Genomic DNA, 26,048 nt, shown 5'->3' on the forward strand with positions numbered 1-26,048 from the left:
ATAGACAACTACAAAAATATATTTTATTTAGCACTAACTAAATGCCCATAACTGTGTTATGATCTGACTTATGTTCTTATGTTACCTCCTTTAGTCCATGAAAGAACCCAGCAAAGTATGTTGTATTATCAACATTTTGCAGAAGTTGCGGCTCTGAGAAATGGATAAATTTACACAAGGTTGCTCAGCTCATAAGAGGCAGAGGAGGAGCACAAATCCACAAAGAATCTTCTCTTTCACCCCAGTGATATAGGATAGCCATACCAGTGATGATCCAGGACAACAGAGCAATCAAGACATTTGCTTTTGGTTTGTAGTTTTCTAATGTAATTTTGTAACAGATTAATTGTGCCAAGAGTAAGTGAGAAAATATCTAAGTTGTAAATATTTTTTCTCCCTTTATCTTCCCACTAAAACTCAAAAAAAAAAAAAAAACTACTCTCAAACTTGGATTCAAACCTCATTTCATAGAATCCTCTGAAATAGTTGGCTCAGGTTTATGTCCTCTCCCAAAGCCAGTTACTCTGTTATTGTCCCATCTTTATGGAGAGTAAAACAATAGTAATGACTTATTTCTTACTTTCCTCACTACACACATGTGGGCTTTTTCTCATAAATAGGAATTTTATTTTTATTTTATTTTATTTTTTTTTAAATTTTTTATTTATTTATGATAGTCACAGAGAGAGAGAGCGCGCGGCAGAGACACAGGCAGAGGGAGGAACAGGCTCCATGCACCGGGAGCCCGATGTGGGATTCGATCCCGGGTCTCCAGGATCGCGCCCTGGGCCAAAGGCAGGCGCCAAACCGCTGCGCCACCCAGGGATCCCATAAATAGGAATTTTAATTTTTAAGTAAACAAAGACCCATTTACCCATCTCTTGCTATATTCTTGGTGTCAAAAAGTGGGCAATTCTTTTCCCTGACTGGCTAAAGCAGAAACATCAAGGAAATTTCTGCAGAAGGGATTACTTGATATGTAGGAATTATTTGTTTTGCCTGCTCTTTCTACATCTGCCATCAGTGATTTTTTCACCAAGACAGCCTAATTATTGTGGTTCAGTCTCCAAGCTGCTTTAGTAAAGGTGCTTCTACTCTCTGCCACAGTCTCTTTATAATACTTGCTTTTTACACAATCCATTTTTAGAATTTCAGACGTGACAGGAGATGGTATAGGAAGATTGGAATGATCCTATTTACTTTGTGAAAACTTGGATACACATTCAGAAAACCAGTAAGCTCTTTGAGGCCCAAAACAATGAATTACTCTTCTATAAACCTGGCAAAAGAACTCCTTGACATATAGTAGGCACATTTATCAATCCCTTGAGGACAAAAATGATTAATTTTTCTTCTGTGAGCTCTCAGCATCTGGTACAAGGTCTGCTTGACACATAGTAGGCACCTGATAAGCAGAGGAAATATGAGCTGCTTCATCACATGTCCACAGGAATACCACAGCAAACCTGGTGAGGCCAGGGCATCTGATTTGTGAAATGGAGGGGAATATATTGTAAATTTATGACTACTCAGTATCTAACTTCCTATTTTATGGTTTGTATCCTGTGATAATTTTAGATCAAAATTGGCAAACTTTTGCTCTAAAAGGCCAGATAGTAAATATTTCAGGAGTTGTGGGTCAACCATATGTTGGTCTCTGCTGAAATTACTCAGCACTCCCATTGTAGTCTGAAAGCAGATGTACACAATATGGAAATGAATGAACATGGCTATGTTCCAGTAAAACTTTATTTACAAAAATATGTAGTAGCCTAGAATTGGCCCAAGGGCCATGGTTTTCCTATTCCTGATCTTAGGGGATTAAAAGTTAATGGATTTTTAAAAGCATATAAAAAAATACTTGGAGGATTTTAACTAGACCTAATGTGGTAATCATTTTGCAATATATACAAATATTGAATGCCCATTATATTGTACACCTAAAACTAATATAATGTTATATGTCATTTATACCTCAATTTAAAAAAAGAGACACTTGTGGGTCAGCTTTCTATCTTGAAACAAAATGACCTTATGTAAAAGTCATTAAAAGGAGACATGGCCTGGGGCACCTGGGTGGCTCAGTTAGTGGAGTATCTACCTTCAGCTCAGGTCATGATCCCAAGGTCCTGGGATCGAGCCCTGCGTGTCAAGTTCCCTGCTTCTTCCTCTTTCTGCCTGCCTCTCTGCCTACTTGTGCTCTCTCTGTCTCTCTCTGTGTGTGTCAAATTAAAAACAAATCTAAAAAAAGGCGGGGAGACATGGCCTCTGCAGTCATTAATATAGGTCATTGGATTTGGCGTGTAGATAGAGGATAGAGAGATACAGGTTGCATTCAGTGAGATTCCCCATTAATCTAACAATTAATTTAAGATGTTGGTTGTTAAGAGTCTATACTCTTTGACTCACTAATTTTTCTTCTCAGAGTATACCATAAGAAGTAATCAGCTATTAAGGTAAATATTTATATACAGATGTTTGACATATATCACTTAAAAATTTATAGGACCCATTTAAATGTACAGTATTAAAAGAATGGTTAGGTATGTTATGATACATTCACATGCAAAAATATATGCACTACCAGCTTCTTGCCACATTTTGGGGGCCCAGGGCAAGAGGTCAAATGGAGGCTTCTATAACATATTTAAATATTTCAAAGTTTTAAATCAAGCTTACAGGCTCATAGAGTATGTTTCATCCTCCTACTTTGACAAATATACCTTCTAAATGGCCTAGAAGGCCAGATTTAAATTTAGAATTCTCAGATTCTTTGGAAATCCATGCTGGAATATGATGGCATGGGGAGAGCCAGCCCCCTACTCCTTCTAACTTTGTTTCTATTCCATCAAGAAGAGCCTTACACATGCTTGTGAGGACACTCAATTCCCTCCTCCAAAGTCCGTCAATACCCTTGGATCACTTGGCTACTCCTGGGCCTGGAGTGCACAGTGCTATGCCCTTGGCCCTCAAGGGATAAGACTGGAGAAGAGATCTCAACAGGCCCTTTTGGTCATGGAATTCCAGGATTCTGAGTATCTCGAGAATGTTCTGGAAGGATGACACAGACTTTGTGTGGATACATTCTCCTCTCCATGGACCCCCATTCTCATGTCAAGGGGTATAGCGAGAGGAGGGCCTAAGCAGGGCTGTTGGAAAACACTGGGTCCCACGTAACCTGGTATAAGGGTAGAGCTGCCCATTATAATATTTAACAAAAGATTTTAATAACATGAAAAATGTTTTCACTATAATTTTTTAAAAGAAGTCTAAATAGTGAATATTTAGACTGATCTCAATTATGTGGAGAAAATGTATACAAAAAGAACTAGAAGAGAAAAGCATTAGAATAGAAAGAAACATGCTGAAATGTTCAGTGTAATTGTCTCAGTGCTGAGAGTAGGGTGATTTTTTTTTTAAGTATTCGAACTTTTTCTCTACTCACCATATTTCCTATAAAGAGTATGTGTTGCATTGATAATCAAGAGAAAATGACTAATAAAACACTTCCCAACATTTTTACCTACCTAGAGTCTTAATAAACGCAATAGAGTACTGCAGTAATTGGCTTTCTTTATCATAGTTCTGAGGAGGCTGGAAAAGCCTATTTTTCCCTCTCTTTTTGACCTTTAAAATAGCATTTATTGCCTTTCTTTGGCTTGGATCTCCTCCTGACTTATTACTAGCTGTGTAAAATTAGGGAAATCTTTCACCTTCTCTAAAACTCAACTTCCTTTTTTGGAAAATGGAGATAATAATAGCTATATCATAAGATGTGGGGAGTCATGGTAATAGCATATTAGGAGGACTTGGGATGCAGGAAGACAGCAGTACTGCTTTGCTATTCCTCCCATCCCCCATTCTATGACATGTGAGCTAGGGATAGAGCAGAAATAAAAGTGCTCTTTCAGGACATTTGCAAAATAACAGGAAAGATAACACATAAAGCTTGTAATGATCAGCTAGAGAACAGATTCAAACAAAATCTAATAAGTACAAAGAGTGAAATAAAAGTGGTTGTGATTGGTGATGGTGGGGACCATCGGCAATTCATTTTTTTGGGGGGTCTGGTGAGAGTTTCACCAAAAAAATTATATTTATACGTCTGTGTTAAGGTGACTTAAACCAGATTTAACCCAGAATTCCCTATAGAGTGAGTTCCTATCTATACTTTGCTTATTTCAATAAACCAGGGAAACATGTATTTGTGACAAGCAAAAAACCTACCTCTTTTAGCACGTTTTATTGAAGGCATCAGCAAAACTAGGGCGTGAACAATTTCCTTTTGTTCCAGTCTTTGTCTAAGTGATGGAAGAGAGATCTGGCTCAAATTATAGAAAATCAGAAAAAGTGCAATATTATGTCTAGAACACTCTTAAGATTATAGCTGAAATTTGTCTCCCAAATCTTTTTGTCTCTGCCAAATAGCAGTGACTCATTTTGATGGTGGCCGAAGAGATGAAGCCAGTATTAATGGGTAGAACACCAAGCACAGAGATTATTTTTCCTGCTTTATCCACAGGCTTTTGTGCTCTTGGGACTTTCTGAGCTTGCTTTCTCCCATGTTTACTGGCACTAACAACCACCTCTTACTACTGGGCTCTTGTGCAAGATAGTAAGTAATGTTTCCAGAGTTGTTTTAAGTTGTTGAAAAGGGGTTATCTATAGAAATACAGTTATACTGGGATGCCTGGGTGGCTCAACAGTTGAGCGTCTGCCTTCAACTCAGAATGTGATCCAGGGTCCCAGGATCAAGTCCCTCATCGGGCTCCCTGCATGGAGCCTGCTTCTCCCTCTGCCTATGTCTCTGCCTCTCTCTTTCTGTGTGTCTCATGAATAAATAAATAAAATCTTAAAAAAAAAAAAGAAATGCAATTATACTGCCATTATTGTTACCATCACTTATTACTTTAAAAAAAATCATAACTTTTAAAAAATTGATCATATTACTGTTTCTTAGCATCTAGATGTAAGTTTGCTGAAATAGATACCTTCTTTCCTAATACATTTTTTAAATTCTCCTATCTCAAGTTATATAACATGTAAAAAATAATCACAAACTCATTATATAATTTTGTAATAGTAAAATAAATATCATTTTATTTATTTATTCTATTGAGTTTATTTCATGGGACTTAAGGATAATAGTGCAATTACTGGGTCATAGGAGAGCTCCATTTTTAACTTTTTGAGAAACCTCCATACTGTTTTCCAGAGTGGCTACACCAGTTTGCCTTCCCACCAACAGTGTAAGAGGGTTCCCCTTTCTCCACATCCTCACCAACATCTGTTACTTTCTGAGTTGTTATAGACATATTTTTAAACATGTACAAACACAAGAATATAGCTCCTAAGAGTCTTTTGTGAATATTAAACAAACTGTAACAGGATCAGCTGGAGGAGCACATTGAATCCATTAAATTTGGAAATAAGACTTTAAATTATTTGGGAAAAGAAATCTTAAAAACTAATAATGATACTTAAAAAGCTCAGAGAAAATGGGAAAGAATGCTGTATATGATTGAACATTGACATCCTCATCTTTTATAGCCAGTGGTCAAAAGATATAATTTAGGGGTGCCTGGGTCGCTCAGTCAGTTAAGTGTCTGCCTTTGGCTCAGGTCATGATCCCAGGTTTCTGGGATTGAGGTCCATGTCGGGCTCAAGCAGGGAGTGTCCTTCTCCTTTTCCTTTTGTCCTTCCCTCCCCCCACTCTGTCTCCCAAATAAATAAATAAAATCTTTTTTAAAAGACATAATTTAAAGCTGATAAATCAAGAATAGGTAAGTATATTTAAAACTAAAAACTCTGAAAAATATTAAAATAAAATCAAGGGGAAGAGTAAATGGTGGGAAGAAAAATGCAGACATATACTAAACTTATCGTTACTTAGTTTGGAGTCAGTAGATAACATATAAATAAAATAGAAGATTAAATGTAATCTGTAAACTTATAAGTTACCATACACAAAAAAGCACTTTAAAATTACCAAAAGAAATGTACTCCTGCACAGAAAGCAAATATAGCTCACATCATAAAAGATTATTATTTTTTTAAAGGATTTTATTTGTTTACTCATGAGAAACACAGAGAGAGAGGCAGAGACACAGGCAGAGGGAGAAGCAGGCTCCATGCAGGGAGCCCGATGTGGGACTTGATCCCGGTACTCTGAGATCACGACCTGAGCCAAAGGCAGATGCTCAAATGCTGAGCCCCCCAAGTGTTCCTAAAATATTATTTTTAAAAGAAAGAAGCAATAAAAGCATAATATAAAATATAACTTGAGATTAAACATATCTATCGTGTAATTCATTCATTTAGGAACCATTTAATCTCTTACTGTATGTCAGGCATTGGTCTAAGTATTGATCCATTTAATCCTCACGATAGCTATTCATTCAAGGAACTGTTGTTATCCACATTTTATAGATGAGATAATAGAGCCACAGCAAGGAAGAGTGACTGCTTCCTATCTCACAACTTGTAAGTGAAGTAAATAGGATCAACATCCACGTAGTTAAGAACCTGGATTTTTAACCACTGTAACATTGGAGCCCTGGATACAGTTAAGGCAGCATCAGAGAAACATTTATTGTCTAAAATTTTTATATTACTAAACAAAACAGAATAAAAATAAGTGAATTGAGCAGTCAGCCAAAGTTAAAAGAGCAACAAAATAAATCAAAGGGAAACATAACAAAGTATAACAAAAGTAGAAACAGAAATAAATTAATAAAACACATAAAAATGGCAATACTAATAAAGCAATGCAGAAACGTGATTTTCTGGCGGGGAAGAAATAAAACTTCAGATAATAGAGTACAAAAAAGAGGAAGAAAGCATAAATCACAAAATAAATGCTAATGAATAAACATACATAAAAAAGAACAGGTTAAAAGAATCCTAAGAGATGCTATTGATAAACAAGTTTTAGACGAGAATGGAATAGTTAACTCTATAGGCAAGTATAATTATCAAAACTGACCTCAAAAACCAAAAGAATCTAAACTCTCCAATCACAATAAAAAGAGAAAATTGTTGAAGAGTTACTTTCCAAAAGAGCACCAATCCCAGATGTTTTCATGGGGCAATTCTACTGATCTTTAAGAAATAAAAGTTTCAGCTCTATTTAAACTATTTGAGATTAGGAATCTAATGTTTAAAAATCTTTTATGATGCTATCATGACAGTGGTATCAAAATCCAGCAAAAAAGAGCACAAAATACGGGATCCCTGGGTGGTGCAGCGGTTTGGCGCCTGCCTTTGGCCCAGGGTGCGATCCTGGAGACCCGAGATCGAATCCCACGTCAGGCTCCCGGTGCGTGGAGCCTGCTTCTCCCTCTGCCTGTGTCTCTGCCTCTCTCTCTTTCTCTCACTGCGTGCCTATCATAAAAAAAAAAAAGAAAAAAAAAGAAAAAAAAAAGAGCACGAAATAGACAAATACAAATAATTCAGAAGCATGCTAAAATAATGATATACTATTACCAAGTAAAGTTTATTCTTAGAATTCTAGAATTGCTCAAATAATTTTTTGCACTAATGAAAAAGCATATGATTATCTTTATAGATGTCAAAAAAGGTACTTTATAAATTCAATATCTGCCCTTGATTTAAAACTCTGTAAAAAAAATAACAAGAGGTAGATAGTTCCTTTGCATAATACACTATTCCTTTTTGTGTGGTATTGCATGTGTCTAACCCCAAACCAGCATCATGAGAAATGGGGAAATATTAGAAGCATTCAAAATAAGGATGCTCACTATTACTAACTTGATTTATCACCATTGTGGGCTGCTAGAAAATGCAGTTAGAAAAGAGAAAGGGATTAACATTTTTTTAATTTAAAAAGAGAAGGTGACCTTGTCATTTTGCAGATAATGTGATTATCTACCTCATAAATTTATGAGAATCAACTGAAAAGCTATTTTAAACAGTGAAAGAATTCAGAAAGTGGCTGGATATGTGATTATATGTAAATATAAGTAGTATTTGCACATACAAACAATTAACTAGGTGATATACTAAAAGAAAAGATACCATTCAGATTAGCAGAAAGGGGGGAAAAGAAACAACAAACCTTGTTATTAAATTCGGAGAGAAGTATGATCTAGATCAGTGGTTCCCACCTGAGGCTGATTTTGTCTACCAGGGGACATCTGGAAAATCTAGAGACATTTTTGATCATCCAGTGTCATTATTGCTGAGGTTGAGAAGGCCTGATGTAGGTGAAGAAAACTTTAAAATGCTACTTAGGACCACAGAGGAAGACTAGTCCTTCCTGGATAAGAAGCTCCAAAATGGTAAGATATATACATTTTTCCTAAATTAATATACAAATTTAATGAGATCAATAGAAATAACAAAATGATTTTTTTTGAACCAGAATAGCTGATTCTAAAGTTCATATATAAAATTAAATAAGAAATTCAAGAAGTTTCTAAATAAGAACAGTAGTGGTATAGAGAACAGTCTCTCAGATATTAACAAATGTAACATTGAAGTCATTATAACAGCCCCAATACCTTTTGAAATTTAGGGTATAATAAAGGAGACCTTTCAAATTAGAGAAAGATGTATTATTCAGAAAATGGGCTTAAGTTAATCAGATGCAATTGAAAAACAAAATTGTCCATGTTTCATATCTTATAACAAAATAAATTACAAATGAACTATACATTAAAGTATAAAAAATATAGCAGTAAACGTGAGATTTTTTTTCTTTTTTCTGTGGGATTTTTTTTCTTAATCTAAGTTGGGAATGACTTTTTTCATTTGGAAATAAAAGATTGATAAATTCAACTACATAGAAATAAAAAGTGCTTTAACAATATAGCTGAAAGTTGAAGACAAATGATAAACTGGAAATATTTATAACTCATATCATGGATAAAATGGCTGGTTCCCTTACTTTGTGAAGGGTGTTTCTACATCAACCAACAAAAAATGGTTAAAGAATAATACAAACAGATATTTCATAGAAAGGAGGTTAAATGGATCTTAAACTTGAGAGGATCCCTAACCTCATCCATATGAAGAAAAATAATTAAATTAAAACTCCAGGAGCTGCTGTTCTTCCAATTTGTTTTTTCATTTCTGTTTCTTTTTTTTTTTTAATTTTTTTTCTTTTTTCATTTCTGTTTCCAATGAAAGAATGCTGTTCTTGCAATTCAATTAAAAAAATTTTTTAAAGATTTTATTTACTTATTCATGAGATACACAGAGAGGCAGAGACATAGACAGAGGGAGAAGCAGGCTTCCTATAGGGATCCTGATGCAGGATTCGATCCCAAGACCCTGGGACCACGACCTGAGCCAAAGGCAGATAGATGTTCAACCATTGAGCCATCCAGGTGCCCCTCAATTTTCTTTTAAAAAAATATTTTATTTATTTATTTGAGAGAGAGCAAGGGAGAACATGAGCAGAGGAGGTGCAGAAGGAGAGGGAGCAGCAGGCTCCCGGCTGAGTGAGGGGCTCCATCCCAGAACCCTGGGATCATGACCCAAGCCAAAGGCAGATGCTCATCCAACTGAGCCACCCAGGTGCCCCTGCAATTCAATTTTCAATTAAATAATCAATATAAAAATTATGATTCTGTGGGCAAACATATGTGAAACAGGCTTATACATTGTTGGTAGAAATTAAATTCTATGAAGCGCAATTTGACAACGTCTATCGAAATTTTAAATCCATATACACAGCAATTCATTGATAGGAATTTATCTTCCTGAGGTGCAAGTTTGAGATGGATATATGTACAATTAATCATGGTAGACATTCTTGGTAATAGCCAAAGATTGAATATTTTACTCCTGAACTGAATATTAAATCAACCAGGGGATACTATATAGCCATAAAAGAAAGAATATGGAAGCTTTCTGTATTCTGATATGTAAAGATCTCCAAGATTTATTGTGAAATGAGAAATGTGAGATACGGAGTTTGTGGTAGGCTACCTTTTGTGTCAGTACATACATTTATATATGTATGTGTATATTTATATTACAATTCTATTCCATCTTCCTTCAAAAGAATAAACAAGAAACTGGTAACAGTGGTTGTCCCTAAGAAGAACTATTATATGAAAAAAGTTACATTTCATTACATATACAGGCATATCTTGTTTCATTGTGCTTTACTCTATTGCTCTTCACAAATACTGTCTTGAATATTTTAAATTTTTTCATCATTATTATATTTGTTGTGTGACTAGTATAATTAGTGATCTTTGATGTCACTCTTGCAGTTATTTTGAGGCACGATGAACTATGCCTATATAAAACAATGAACTTAACTGATCAATGTGTGTGATCTGACTGCTCCACTGATGTGCTGTTTCCCCATCTCTCTCCCTCTCCTTGGGCCTCACTATCCCCTGAGACACAACAATATTGAACTTAGGCCAATTAATAATTACTCTACAGTAGTCTCCAAGTGTTCAAGTGAAAGGAAGAGCCACATGTCTCATTTTAAATCAAAAAGTGGAAATGAATAGTGAGGAAGGCATGTTGAAAGCCAAGATAGACTAAAAGCTAGGCCTCTTGTGCCAAACAGCCAAGTCATGAATGTGAAGTTCTTTTTTTTTTTTTTTTTTTCCCTTAGAGTGCGAGCAAGATGGGGAGAAAGGAGGGGCAGAGGGAGAAGGAGAGAGGATCTTACACAGGCTCCATATCCAGCGCAGAGCCGGACATGGGGCTTGATCTTAAGACCCTGAGATCATGACTTGTACCAAAATCAAGGGTCAGACACTTTTTGTTTAAGATTTTATTTATTTATTCATGAGAGACACAGAGAAGGCAGAGACATAAGTTCCTCACAGGAAGCCTGATGTGGGACTCAATCCCAGAACGTCAGGATCACGCCTTGGGCCAAAAGCAGACGCTCAACTGCAGAGCCACCCAGGCGTCCCAAGAATCAGACACTTATCTCACTGTGCCACCCAGGCACCCTGTGAAGGAAAAGTTCTTGAAAGAAATTAAGTGTTACTCCAATGAATGCACAGTGATAAGAAAGTGAAACAGCCTTTTTGCTGAGATGGAGAAAGTTTGAGTGGTCTGGATAGAAGATCAAACGAGCCACAACATTCCCTTAAGCCAAACCCTAATCCAGAGCAAGGCCCTAACTCTCTTTAATTCTGTGAAGGCTGAGAGAGGTGGAAGCTGCAAAAGTCTGAAGCTAACAGAGCTTGAGTCATGAAATTTAAGGAAAGAAGCCATCTCTATAACATCAAAGTGCAAGGTGAAGCAGCAAGTGATCCAAAAGATCTAAGTAGAATAATGAATGAAGGTGGCTAACTGAAGAGCAGATTTTCAATATAGGTGGAACAGCCTTATGTTGGAAGAAGATGCAATCTTGGCCTTTCACAGCTAGAGAGGGGAAGTCAATGCCTGGCTTCAAAACTTTGAAAGGCAGGCTGTCTCTCTTGTTAGGAGCTAATGCAGCTGGTGACTTTAAGTTGAAACCAATGCTCCTTTGCCATCTGAAAATCCTACAGCCCCTAAGAATTATGCTCAATCTACTCTGCCTATGCTCTATAAATGGAACAACAGAGCCTAGATGATAGCACATCGCTTTATAACATGGTTTACTGGCTATTTTAAGGCCACTGTTGAGACCTACTGCTGAGAAGAAAAAAATCCTTTCAAAACACACTGCTCATTGATGATATACCTGGTCACCCAAGAGCTCTGATGGCGATGTACAATGAGATGAATGTGGTTTTCTTTTTTTATATATATAAATTTTATTTATTCATGAGAGACACACAGAGAGAGAGAGAGAGAGAGAGAGAGGCAGAGACATGGGCAGAGGGAGTAGAAGCAGGCTCCCTGCAAGGAGCCTGATGCAGGACTCGATCCTAGGACCCTGGGATCATGCCCTGAGCCAAAGGCAGATGCTCAACCACTGAGCCACCCAGGCGTCCCTGAATGTGGTTTTCATGCCTGCTAACTCAACATCCATGCTGTAGCCTGTGGATTAAAGAGTAACTTCAACTTTCAAGTCTTATGATTTAAGAAATCTATTTTGTCTATAGCTGTGGTAGACAATGATTCCTCTGATGAACCTGGGCAAAGTCAGTGGAAAACCTTCTGGAAAGGATTCACCATTCAAGATGCCATTAAGAATATTCATGATTCATGGGAATAAGTCAAAATATCAACATTACAGGAGTCTGAAAGAAGTTGATTCCAACCCTCATGGATAACATGGAGGGATTCAAGACTTCAATGGAGGCAGTCACTGCAGATATGGTGGAAACAGCAAGATAACTGGAATTAGGAGAGGACCCTGAAGATGTAACTGAATTGATGCAATCTCATGACAAAACTTTAATGGATGAGGAGTTGCATCTCATGGATGAGCATAGAAAGTGTTTTTTTTTTTTTATGATAGTCACAGAGAGAGAGAGAGAGAGGCAGAGACATAGGCAGAGGGAGAAGCAGGCTCCATGCACCGGGAGCCCGACGTGGGATTCGATCCCGGGTCTCCAGGATCGCACTCTGGGCCAAAGGCAGGCGCTAAACCGCTGCGCCACCCAGGGATCCAGAAAGTGGTTTCTTGAGAAGGAATCTACTCCTGGTGAAGATGCTGTGGAGATTGTAATTGTAAGAGAAATATTTGTGATTTCATATATTATTGGGGAAGAAATAGCTCCTGAATTTTCCAGAGATTTAGTGTACAGAATTTTTTAGTTGTAAGGGACCTCTAGAATTTATTCTCTGAAATGTTTAGATTTTTTTAATTAAAAAAAGATTTTATTTATTTATTTGACAAAGAGAGAGAGAGAGGGAGAGAGCATGAGCCAGAGGGAGAGGCAGAGGCAGAGGCAGAGGGAGAAGCAAATTCCTCACTGAGCAGGGAGCCTGACTTGGGGTTTGATTCCCAGATCTTGGGATCATGACCCAAGCCGAAGGCAGACACTTAACAACTGAGCCACCCAGGCACCCTTGAAATGCTTAGATTTTAAAAAGGAACAATTTTATAGAAGTTTTTCAAAAGGTTATTATAGTTTATTAAGTATAACTATAATAACTTACAGAATAACTATAATAACTTACAGAATAACTATAATAACTTAATACTTATAGTTTATTAAGTATAATTTTATCCTGATTATTTCAGTTATTTTCAGTGTTTTAGTTTTGGGTCAAGCTGTAGACTAGAACTAAATGGCTCCAGATTGTTGAATATTTTAAGTTCTCTTGTCTCCTTTTTGAAGTTATTTTTCTGTTTTCACTGTCAGTGTCAATTTAAATTTTTACTTCGTTTTATAATGTCATTGTCCTTTCCCCTGGCATCTCACTCCTTTTAATCTGTCAAAGCTGGGAATCATATATCCACATTCCTTCAAACTGTGTCAGAATGGAAGTAAACAAGTTTGGGTGAGTGCCTGATAGTTCCCCTTGAGTGAAATGCAAATACATTTAGAATGTGAACTTTGTGCAGTCTGTTGTGTTGTTTGTATACTTATCTCCTTACTTTTAGACAGTGGACTGTGTTTACAGTAGTTGAGAATTCTGGGTCAATGGCCCCTAGAGTGAGCAGTTGTTACTGTACTTGAATTGTTGGAAAATTTGGGCATATACATACTTAGGCTTCCTACCAATATTTTTCTTTTAAAATTGTATTTATTAGAGAGAGAGCATGAGCAGGGGATGGAGAGGGGCAGAGGGAGAAAAAGAAGCAGACTCCCTGCTGAGCAGGGAGCCCAATGTGGGGCTCAATCCCAGGACCCTGAGATCATGACCTGAGAAGAAAGCAGACACTTAATTAACTGACTGAGCCACCCATGTACCCCTTACTAGTAGTTTTTAATGAAATGACTGAATGCTAGCACATAAATGTTTAGTTCATGTTTATTGGACCTCACTGAAGAAGCACTGTATTATTCTATCATTTTGAATTATAGTAAAAGCTGCATAAGGGTTTGGTTTATGGGAGGTTGAATGCAGATATATCTTTTTCTTCAGTACCATGTGGCTCCTAGAGGAAAGTTATATCTTTTTTTTTTTTTTTAGATTTTATTTATTTATTCATGAGAGACACAGAGAAAGAAGCAGAGACATAAGCAGTGGGAGAAGCAGGCTCCCCATGGGGAGCCTGATGTGGGACTTGATCCCGGAACCCCAGAATCACGACCTGAGCCAAAGGCAGATGTTCAATCACTTAGCCACCCAGGTGCCCCAGAAAGTTATATCTTGATTAAATATGAAAGGCATTATTCATATGATAAAATAACAGGTAACTGGAAATTTCATATAACTGGCAAATTTTGTCTAAAAATCAACCAGAAAATATATTTTTGTTTTAACCCTTATAATCAAAAATGTGTCTAGGGGGAATTACATCACTTTTCTGCTCTAGGAAACTATTTTTGGCATACGCTAATCTAGGGCTGAGATGGTGACATGTGATGTGAGGGACCTGGACCCTTTCTGTCTTTGCTCCTCTGTGTATAGCTTTCTTTCCTAAAGATGCTTCATGGTCCAAGAAGGCGGACTGCTTAGGGCACCTGGCTGGCTCAGTGGGAAGAGCATGTGACTGTTGGTCTTGGGTGGTGAGTTTGAGCCCCACATTGAGTGTGGAGATTACTTAAATAAATAAATTTTAAAAAAAAGAAAGCTGACTGCTTGAGCTCTAACTACCTTGTCCACAATCCTTCTTCACTTTCAGTAGTAATTTTATATTCTTTTTATAAAAGTGAAACAGACTCTTAACTATAGAGAACAAACTGATGGCTACCAGATGGGAGGTGGGGGAGGGAATGGGTTTTGGGTATGGGGTGGGAGGAATAGGGGATGGGAACTAAAGAGTATTCTTATCCTGATGAGTACTGAGTGATGGATAGAATTGTTGAATCACTATCTTGAACACCTGAAACTAATATTATACTGGCTAGTTAGCTAATGTTAACTATACTGGAGTTAAAATTAAAAACTTAAAAAAATTAAAAACTTAATAGAATTTTTTTAAGAAGGTGAATTGCTGGGTAATCATATAGTTTAGTGAATAAACCAAATAACTTTTCATTAAAATGTTATATTAATTTCACTTACATTTGTAAGCTGTAGTTAATCGTTAATACAAATCATCTTTTCATCTGATATAATAGATGCTAAAAAAAACAGTAATAGGAGGATAAGATGGCTACTACCTTCTAAAAAGGATTTGTGTGCTCTTTGACCTGGACTTCAAATATATGAAACTGATCATTAAACAAGTTCTTCCCATTTAGAAACTTTGCTAGTAGTAAAATAGAAGTATTAACCAGCTGTTGTTGTTTTTTTTTTTTTTTTTTTTCCTCTCTCTAAATGTGCTCTCACTTCCCATTTGGCACATGTAGCCTTTTGGCAGATGTCTGCTCTTCTTTTTTTCTTTTTTCACCTCACTGTCTCATACTTAAAGACTGGTCTAGCCACAAAACCCATTGAGCCATTCAGCTATGGAGTAAATCATGAAACTTTGCATTTCTGGGACGGATGTTAACAATTAGAATTTATAGTGGGCACCATAGGATTCATTTGGTACGGAAGTAGAAATAAAATAATACCTTATTAAAAACAAATTGAAAATATTATTTTTTCTAAGATTTCAATCTATTCTTAAATTCTCTCCTGGAGGGTCTAGGTGTTAAGTGACATAGGGTAAACAAAAGGCCTTCAGGCATGTGATTCTACAAATTCAAACACATAGTAACAGGGCAGCACTTCCTTTACTACCCCCATCCAAATTAATGGCATGACATGTACTCAAGTGCTCCAACTAGAAACATCCCCTTTATTGAAGGCTTTTCCTCCCCTCTTCATATCCCGTGTCCAGTGGGTCACTAAACCCTGCCAATTTGGGAACCTGCATAAGTCAAATAAATGATATCTCATCTCCACTGTCCTTGTTAATTCCTCCTTGTCTCTTGCCAGACCACTTTAATCATCCCCTTCTAAGCTCTCTGGGGTTTGACTCCTTTTCCTGTTCTGATTCCACTGTCTTCCATTTGGCCCCATGAATTATCTTCTTGAAAAAAAATTCTATCATGTTACTCTCTTACCTGCAATCTTTAATGACTCACTTTTATCTGTTAAAAAACATTTTTTTTTAAAGCCTGATTGCTTTTCTAATGTCACTTCACTCTCTAATGTAACTTCCTGCCATTCTGTCTTCATGCATTCTAGGACTGAGACATGCAAACTCTTGCTCGTCTTTGAAGTCCCAAGCACCACTACCATCCAGGCTTCTTGTATGTTCTCTATTACCCCCATGTGTATTCTGTGTTACACCATGTGTGTTCTCTGTTGCACTATGTATGCTCTCTATTGTACTATGTACGTTCTCTGTTGCACCATGTATGCTCTCTATCATGTCATATATGTTCTCTATTATGCTATGTATGTTCTCTATTACACCATGTAATACTGTTGCACTGTATGCTATTGCATCACGTATGTTCTCTGTTACACTATGTATATTCTCTATTACACCACGTATGTTCTTTATTATACCATATGCTCTCTATTGCACCATGTGTGCTCTCACTGTCATGGAAGGCCTTCTGAGCTGTCAACTTCTAGATGGTAGTCTTTTTTTTTTTTTAAGGTTTTATTTATTTATTGGACAGAGAGAGAGCAAGAGAGCACAAGCATGAGTAGTGGCAGAGGGAGAGGGAGAAGCAGGCTCTCCACTGGAGCAGGGAGCCTGATGTGGGGCTTGATCCCAAGACTCTGGGATCATGATGTGAGCTGAAGGCAGACGCTTAACGGACTGAGCCACTCAGGTGTCCCTAGATGGTAGTCTTATTCACAAATGTATCCTCAGTGTCTGTAGCAATGCTAGGCAACTATAGGAACAAAATAAGAATTCATTGAATTCGGTGGAAATGAAAACAAGTACAAACTGTGCTTTGTGTATCCCAATAAGACCCCAATCTGAAGACAGTGTGGAGGTAACCAGGATACCAGATGGTGAGGCTGAGCTGGATGAGGCAGAGTGTGGCACATACAAGCCTGCAATACTTCAAATAGTGTTCTGAGAAATTGTCTGTTTCCAGCCCCCATGTCACCCTGGCTTGCCCTGTTCTTTGCTTGTTCTGCTTAATTTCCTCATTCTTTTCTCTCAGTCATTCAGAAGTATCCATTTAGCTCAATTTATTGGGCTACTCCTTTTTTAGCACCAAAGGCTGCTATATCGTGTGTGTGTGTGCCTGTGTGTCTGTGTGTATGTCAAGATAAACTCCCAGAAATATAGCTGGAAGTACTCAGAGAGATGTGTGAATGAGGGGGGAAAAGGGTAAACAACAAATGAATAATCATCTGTTATTACATCCTGAGTGCTTGCCAAATGCCAGGATTTACATTTAATCCTTACAATGCCCTGTAATGTATAGGCACCATTATTATAACTAGTCTACAGATGAAGTAACTGAAGCAAAGAGAAACTGAATCATGTGCACCCACTGAAACAGGGGAGCTGGAATCCAGTGAATGTATCTCTTAATCCAAAGTCAGTTCTATGAACACAATTAGTGTTAAATATTTGTAATGGACCACATTACAACTGATCCTTGTCTTATAAAGACATCTCTGAAGGGCAAAAGAATGAAATGTTTGTTTTTCCCTGAGTTTTTATGAGCACCATTAGGCTTTGTTTTGTTTTGGCTTTTTTTTTAAAGAATTTTTTTAGAGCAATTTTAAGTTCATAGCAAAATTAAAAGGAAGGTACAGAGATTTCCCATATACACTGGTGAGTGTTTCTTATCAAGAGTTTAATTCTAAGGATCGTTATAGGCAAGACTGTGTTCCTCTTGAACTTGTACTTAATCTCAAGGTTCCCTTCCCAGATATTACACACCTGGCCTTGGGCAGAACTAATAGCCTGTTACTCAGTTTCCATTCTAACTAGCTAAAGTGTTTATTGATCTTAACAAGGTGCTATAGGATGTATAATAGACAACAAAAACAATGAGGATTGGTTCTTTCCACCCACCCTCCTCTGCCCCAGCACACACACAATCCTGTTGGGAAGACAAGCCATTCACAAAAGAACTGTTAACCGACAATGTGGAACTGTTGGTGATGTAAGCCCTGGGGAGATTTCTGGGTCCTCCACTGTTGAGGGAACGCATCAGAGACCCCTCTGAGCTGTATGTCTGAATTCCCCATCTGGCTCTCTCTCCTGTGTTACTTTTACTACCAGCTCATTCTCAATTGATTGCCAGCTTCTCTACATTCAAACTCTGTGATATATTCTACTTTTAAACTGCTTAGCGTTCCTCATTACCACAGATTTTCCTAGGCCTTTGTCCTGGATATATTTCCTTTCCCCTAAATCTTCAAAGGGATAAAAATCAATCTTGAATTTAACTCTGTAATTTAAGGAAAACCAAAACCACGTTGCTCATCGCAGACAGAACATGTGGGTCAGCCATCAGTTGTTCTCCTTGGCTGGAGAAGGCAGGTCAGTGGTGAAGAAGCCCTATGGTAGGTCGGGCAGTGACAATCTGTCCTAACCATACCAAGGGAAGCACCAATGAGTTGGGGCCCTGGCCTGTGAGGGCTGGCCTCACTGTTTGGGGATTGGAAGGATAAACAAATATTTTCACAGGGTGCGTCCAGAACTGAGTAGTCAAGGTCATTGTGGTGCAAACAGAACACATGGTGTCAGTGTGTCCTAGTGTCTGGGCCCAAGTGGCCTTTCTTGGCAGCATCTATAAAGAACACAGAGCATGCTGTAACCTCTACTGTTGATACTGGGTGTGCTTTTACCACAGCTTAGTGAGATTTCTAGATCTGTTTCCATTTCGTGTAGATGGCTTTGAAAGTAGAGCCAGGCTTACATTTTCTGTGGATTGGGCCTTTGCCCAGTGTGCTTTGCTCCTCCGTTTGAAACCAACCTATAGTGCTCTTGTTCATTAGTTCTGCCCAAGGAAGTAGCAGATCCTCAGGAGAAATCTCAAATGGCCTTCCATTTCTTCATAGATGGGGGTACCTGAATATACCTCAAATCTCTCTTTGAAAAAACTTCACTACAATGAGTCTGAAAAAAAACTTTAAGAGAATGTTGGTACCACTTTCTCCTTTGACATACCTCATTCTTTTGGATGGTAACATAGTGCAATATTTTGTTTATTTTTTGTTTTCCTAAATCACCATGATGTAGGTAAGAAGTACCGAGTAACTGTTAGGATAAAAATGTTTCAGACTTTTCTTGTTTTTTAATGGGAATGTCCATCTACATACAGTATAGTATATAATACTTTCTAATATACCTATACTGTTTCATGACTGAGAATATTCTTTTTTCTAAATAGACACTAGGCCAACTTATCTGCAAAGTTTAAATTGGTGCCTTGTCATTAACAAACTTCACTTACTAGTTTTTGTCAAGTCTAAGCTGCACAATGGTTGAATTGGCGACTATTATATTTGTTTAACTGCTGTAAAGTAAGTTTGCAACAATAGATGCTTGCACTTAAATAGCCTGCAGAGCACTGGGGCCCTATCAATCATGCAGAGATTTCCCTCCTGCTGTCTCTTCTGATGGACAATTCTGCTGATGTGGATATTCAAAAAGAAGGGATCAGGAAGGACAGATGATGGATAAAGACAGTCTTCTGTCTTGAGAGGAAATCGGAGAAATCCTTTTAAGGAATTTCTTTGTCATGGTGTCAGAAGATTAATTATGCTCGTGTGAGAACAGCTTTCTCATTGGGTGAAAAGAGACATTATCCTTCTGACTTGTGACAGAAGATTTTTTTTTCAAAGAAAGAGAGTTAAAGATTTCAGAGGATCTGAAATCTTCTTCTGTTGTTTTCTAAGCATCCTCCAGGACTGTTGGATTACATCCGTGACATTGTGATGTTTGACAAATAACTAATGGATCAAGAATTTTTGTTTCCAGCAACCCCTTCTCCTCATGCAAATCTCTTCAGAGGCCTTAATACCTATCTGAGTTTGTACATTAGATTTTAAAAATCACATGATGATAGGATAGGTGATAACTTATTGCCACCCGGGAATGGAAGCTTGTTATAGTAACATGGAAGAAGAGACACTGCAGTACCATCAACAGCTTTACAATGAATTGGTAAACACAATTTTTAACAAGGCAAATATAATCGGAAAAGGTATCCTTTAAAAATTTCAACTCTGGCACCTGGGTGGCTCCATGGTTAAGCATCTGCCTGTGGCTCAAGTTGTGATCCCAGGGTTCTGAGATTGAATCCTGCATTGAGCTCCTCGCGGGAAGCCTGCTTCTCCCTCTGCCTGTTTCTCTGCCTCTCTCTGTGTCTCTCATGAATAAATAAATAAAATCTTTTTTAAAAATTAAAATAAAATAAAAACTTCAACTATTGTCTAACTTAATCCAGTTGTGAATAGCGATAATATGCAGGATATTTACATCCCTTGAAACTTCTCTGAGCATAACAAATGAATATTCAGAAAAACCTTTCAAAGTTAGAGACAAAATACATCGCATAAAGCATAACAATAATAAAGTTGTTTCCTGTAACTTTATTTTCCAGGTAACCGAAGCCTCAAAACTTAAAAAAAAAAAAAAAATTCTATTGAAAGGTCTACCTAAAATACATTACTGAGTACTCTGCCTTTTAAATAATGCACATTAACTGACTCAGGGCCCTCATTATAATGATCTGCTATTCTGGTTCAGTGAATTACCATGATGTCTTCAGTGACTATTGAAATATTTAGTGTAGGGTTATTTGCTTCTATTCTAAATAGCCTGAGTAGCACACTCTCTCACTCTCACGCACTCTCTCTATTTATTACTGTCTACTTTTTGTAGATGTGGAGTCTCTTCTCTTTAGGTGAGTTATCACTTCTCCCTGGAACCAGTGTGTCATGTTTCTGGTAAACCACTATTTTGTTTTATACCTGAGGGTGAGCCTGCACTTACAATACAAATAGTTACATTTCTCTCTGTATTGCATTGTGGAAACTTGTTTTTCTCTTATTTCCAGGTGCTTGACTGGTTCAAGGATAGGTAGTTGAGGTTTCCCAGAAATCCGATGTTTATTAGAAGGGGGCATTACTATGTATACATGCACATATATGTGCTGCACACAAGCCCACACATATACATATGTGTTCATTTACTAATTATATTAAATATTAACACTGATGTATTATTTTGGTGACTTTGTGATATGGTATCACCAGTGGTGGACTTTTACATCTGAGCCTTGAGAATAGATCTGCAGTGACTACTCCACTCTATAGAGACTCTTCCCTACCTCTCTTGGGACCCCAACAGGACTGCTATGAAATGGTAGCTACAACTTGGTTTTAAATAAAAATAAACTATTCGATTGCATGAAAAAAATCTTTAAATTTAGCATTAAATATTACCTGATGCTAGCAATTGTAATTTTTGCAGTAACTATAGCAATTGTAGGGCCAGATTGAGATCTTTGTGAGAATTCATAGCAAAGACCAAGTAAGTCTTACTTTAATTCACACTTGATAGTAACACTTGGAAGAACTGATTTAAATTCAAAATTTAGGATTCTTGAGTTTCACACAGGATCTAAAATTTTATATATTACCAATTCTATTTTTGTTTTTTTTATTTTTGGTTATTTTTAAAGATGATAAACCAAAGTGATGATTTTCATGAAACACACAAAGTTTAAGAAACAATCCCAGGAAATGGAAGTTCAGAAGTAGTTCAGCGATCCCTTTTCTTCTTCCTTTAGAAAGAGTGACCATTTTGCATGTTGTCTTACTTAAAGAGAAATCATCTCGTTATGCCACTCTTGCATTCTAGCAATATAAGTTTACCTTTGACAGGGCTTTAATTAAAGCTGGAGGTAATTCATCTTGATGACATAGGGCATTTAAAGAAAAAAAAGTTTACTAATTAATTTAAAAATATAGCCAGTTATAGAAAATATTTCTTTGTCTTTCTGACCCTGTTGTTAAAGGAGAACAATCCATTTATCACCACCAGCTGCATGAATTCAATGGAAAGGAACTTCAGGTTTTCTCCTTCTAAACCCTTGTTGAATTGTTCTGGCAGTACATAAAAGTGGCTCATTTGTACCTAAAATACTTTACTGATGCTCCATTAATCTTAGTGATAGTGTTCTCTTTTTTCCTGCAAGAAGCAGGATGAGGGGATATTATGGGGGAAGAAGAGGAAGTATTTTTTTAGATGGATGTGTAAATGAAGAGGGAAAAGCCATTTAATATTTTGTAGCCTGTTTTTTTTGCTAATGAATATATAATCAAAATATCAATGATTATTTTGTGTATATTTTATGTTAGTTATTAATAGCATGTAATATCTTTAAGATTAAGAAGAATGTCTTGATAATTTGTGAAAATGATAGCATTTGTCTTTGAATATATACCAAGAAGATCTTTAGTCTAGAAACAAATGGTGTGTCAGACAAAAATAACAAAAAGATAGATGAATCAAGGACAAAAGATGTTTTCCTTTGGTTATTTTGTTTTAAATGTAAAAGCTTTATCACTGTGCTGCTTAATCACAATAATTAAAGGGGAAAAGAAACTAACCTAAGCCTCGGGGTTTCTCAGCTGTTAAATGAATCTTATAAAGACCTGGGTTATCTTCTCTACAATGTGCTTTGTATTTCTTAAAATAATATCTTTAATAAATTGTTTTCCATCTAAACAATAAGAGAATGCTAGATGGGCAAGGCTGCATTGACCTTGCCTCTTGGTCATGTCTGTTGATTGGCAGGTTTCAAAGGTTAAACTAGCTACAGATGAAATATAATCATTAGTGACTTGGTTCCTTTCCAGATCCCTCTGGAAACTGCAGTAAGCCAACTTTGTTCATTTATAAAGAAGAAAGAAAAGTCATTCCCTGAGCAGTTTGGAATGGGAAGCAGCCGCTGTCTCCTTCCTTCTTACCTAAATAAACAAGCTAAATGGAAAAATAAACTTTACTTTTTCACATCTGGTACAAAGCTTCCTCTTCTGTTGAAAGTTCACATGCTCCCTTGGCTGTGCCTGGTCGTGTGAATCAGGTGTCTTCCTTCCCTCTGTGAAGTGACTTGTGTAATTATAATAAGGAAAGACTCTGACTATTTTAATAGTCCCAAGTATATCATTATATAGAAACAAAGCTCTCATACTGAAAATGACATCAGATGATGTTTGACCTACCTTTCCACATATATGTTAGTAGTAAAGTGACAACAGGACTTTATGCCAGCGATACAACTAGAAAACTAGAAGAGGCAAACAAATTTTTCTGGGTCTCCTTTATGTCAAGTCAGATTATATTTATTTGTGTGTGTTCTTTTTTTTTTTAAGATTTTATTTATTTATTCATGAGAGACAAAGAGAGAGGCAGAGACACAGGCAGAGGGAGAAGCAGATTCCTTGCAGGAAGCCTGATGCAGGACTTGATCCCAGGACTACAGGATCATGCCCTGAGTGAAAGGCAGACACTCAACTGCTGAACCACCCAGGCGTCCCCATGTGGGAGCTCTTAATGTGATTAACTTTTCAATTTACCTTTATGGCATACACTGACTTTGACAACTCAGAACAGGCTGTCACAGGCAGCAGTACCGTGATTCTAAAACACACTGGCATTTACTAACCACCAAGATACCGCTAATCATCAAAATTTACCTTTGCAGACTCCCCGTATGTCTTTCTATCCTCACCTCCACCCTTCTATGCTCCTAAACCACTTACTCAGAACTTCTCTCCCTTCTGGCATCCCTTCCCTAGTGAACTATTTTAATAATTGGTATTTAATAATACTGCAGTTTTTCTGTTTAACTTTTCCATGAAATGGGAATGTCATTTGCAGTCTTCTTTACCAGAATTCCACAGGCTTGATGCCTCTTATTATAGAGTTGAACATTCCACAATGTCCTTTAGATACACTTCCTTCATGTAACACAGATTCAAATTACTATTATTAAAGCTTGGTTAGAAGCTACTGAGGTGGGTGGAGGGTGGAATATAAAACCTAGAAGAGTTGGGTTTTTTTTGTGGGGGAGAGGGTGCTAAGTATAATATTTCATCCAAATGATTTCTATAAGATTTTATGAGAACAGTTATTTCCCTAGGAAATTGTTGGGATTGTTTTTAGTGTGCCAATTGATTTTTTTTAAGGTTTTACAGTGAAAAAACTAGTTGATAATGTTTCTTTTCTTTTTTTTTTTCTTTTTTTTCTTTTTTTGGATGCTTTGGTTCCCTGCTAGGGCCAGTCTGAGAGGAAGAAGTAAAGGTCAAATGCCACAGGCATCCAAAAAGTGGTGGGGGTGTACGTGATGCTTATCCCAGGAGCAATTTGCTGTTGTCATGACAAAATGGCTTTTCTAACTCTCTTGTGTTCTTGGGTACATTCTTTGAGCATAACCAGAGTGGCGGGGGCCTAGTAGGCACCATCATTGGTTTGTTTCCATCTTCCAGAGGGAGAGCTTGAAGCACAAAGCAGTCAAGTAGCCAGTCCTAAACACAGACAATGAGTTTTTTCCTTTTTTTTTTAATGTGTCTGGCTAATTGTTATAAATAAGCATACCATATAACAATCATACACAATTTTGGTCCCCCCCACTTTTTCCAAGTAAGTGATTTTTCAAACTCTAATGTCATAGAATCATCTGGAGTTAGGGTTGCCTATTTGCTAAATCTAGCAACACTTTCCAGGGTTTTCAAAATGCAGGTTCCAGAGTCCTTATCTATATAACTGGTGAGTCATAAATCTCTGAGAGAGAGGATAGGGAATCTACATGATGAATATGTTCATTAGGTGATTCTGATGCAGTCCTTGAACTAGACTTCATGAGAAACACTGATCTAAATGATGCTGAGCTTTAATGGTATCTCAATGGGCACATTGGTTTCATCAAGAAAAATTAGATAGTAGTAGTTCCAGCCAGATTTTCTATTTAGTTACATTCAGGTCAAATATAGCCCATGCTGTGACAGTTGCTGAAATAAATGAGAAGAACCATTCAATTTTTCCTCACTATGACTCCTGATTTGTCATTCAGCACTTTCTACCATCACCACCGATACTATCCAGCTAGCAAAGTGACTTTAAGAGCCTCTCTGGGCACCCAAGTTGGCAGAACAAACTGCTCCACCTCACCTAACTGTTGATTTTCCCCATCCATAGCTGGGATCACATGTTTCTGTCTGTTATTCTTCTTTGGGTTCTCCTTAGAGAAAGTAGTTTTTTACTTTTTATCCCAAAATAAAAAGCACTTTGTCTTTCAACTTATATACCATTGGTCCACATACCTCAACTCCATTAATTAGAAAATTCCTTATATTTTGCTTCTCAACAAAGATTTTACCAGGGCAGGTAATAGAAAGAAAAGTAATAAGGAAGAGGGAAGATCATATTCCTGGATAAAAATTTGTCTTTCTGAATTAAGCTTTAAATTTATCTTTTTTAAAAGGGATTTATTTGAGAGAGAGAGAGCAAGAGAAAGCATGTACATGCGTGCATGTGGGGAGGGGCACAGGGAGAGAATCTTCAAGAACACTCCCCAATGAGTGCAGAGCCCTATGTGGGGCACCATCTCACAACCTATGAGATCAGGACCTGAGCCAAAATCAAGAGTCGGACGCTTAACGGACTGAGCCACTCTTGTACTCCAAGCTTTAAATTTATCTTATTAGAAAACTTGAAGTTTAAAAAATGCAAATAGTAAATTCAGAACTTAATTGTATATAATCAGAATGGAGTGAGTTAGGAATCACATTTTCTTTTAGTTTGACTTCGGTAGTAGACCAGGAATAACTTAAAAAATTATTTTCAATCCTAAACAATGAATATCATTCTGACCTCAGAAGTCTCTAATTAGGATATTTACAATCTGTATAAGCAAACTCATGTTTAACCAATGTAACATTTGTTAGTTCTCTCCTGAGTATTAATTGACAGTAGTGATTACAATTTGGACCATTTCACATGTTCTTTTCTATTACTACAGAGAACATAGTGTGGCTTAGCTTAAAGAATGCACATATAGGGCTTAAAGAATGTAGGTTTGGGTGTCAGCACTTTCTCAAATAAGTCACTCAGTCTTTTGGAGTCTGTA

At 37.1% G+C, this 26,048-nt stretch overlaps 1 protein-coding gene and 1 long non-coding RNA gene across 8 annotated transcripts in view; both read left to right on the forward strand.

Moving 5' to 3' along the window:
- Positions 1 to 22,931, forward strand: part of LOC144315539 (uncharacterized) — a 92,405-nt gene extending 69,474 nt beyond the window's left edge. The window contains exons 2-3 of the long non-coding RNA XR_013381248.1: positions 95 to 309; positions 22,777 to 22,931. This is a non-coding gene — a long non-coding RNA (uncharacterized LOC144315539). The remainder of the gene's footprint in view (positions 1 to 94; positions 310 to 22,776) is intronic.
- Positions 1 to 26,048, forward strand: part of GREB1L (GREB1 like retinoic acid receptor coactivator) — a 269,481-nt gene that overhangs the window by 70,095 nt on the left and 173,338 nt on the right. The gene's annotated exons all lie outside the window — the stretch shown is intronic.

This window comes from Canis aureus, chromosome 6 (genome assembly GCF_053574225.1).
Source record: "Canis aureus isolate CA01 chromosome 6, VMU_Caureus_v.1.0, whole genome shotgun sequence".
Classification (NCBI taxonomy): Eukaryota; Metazoa; Chordata; class Mammalia; order Carnivora; family Canidae; genus Canis; species Canis aureus.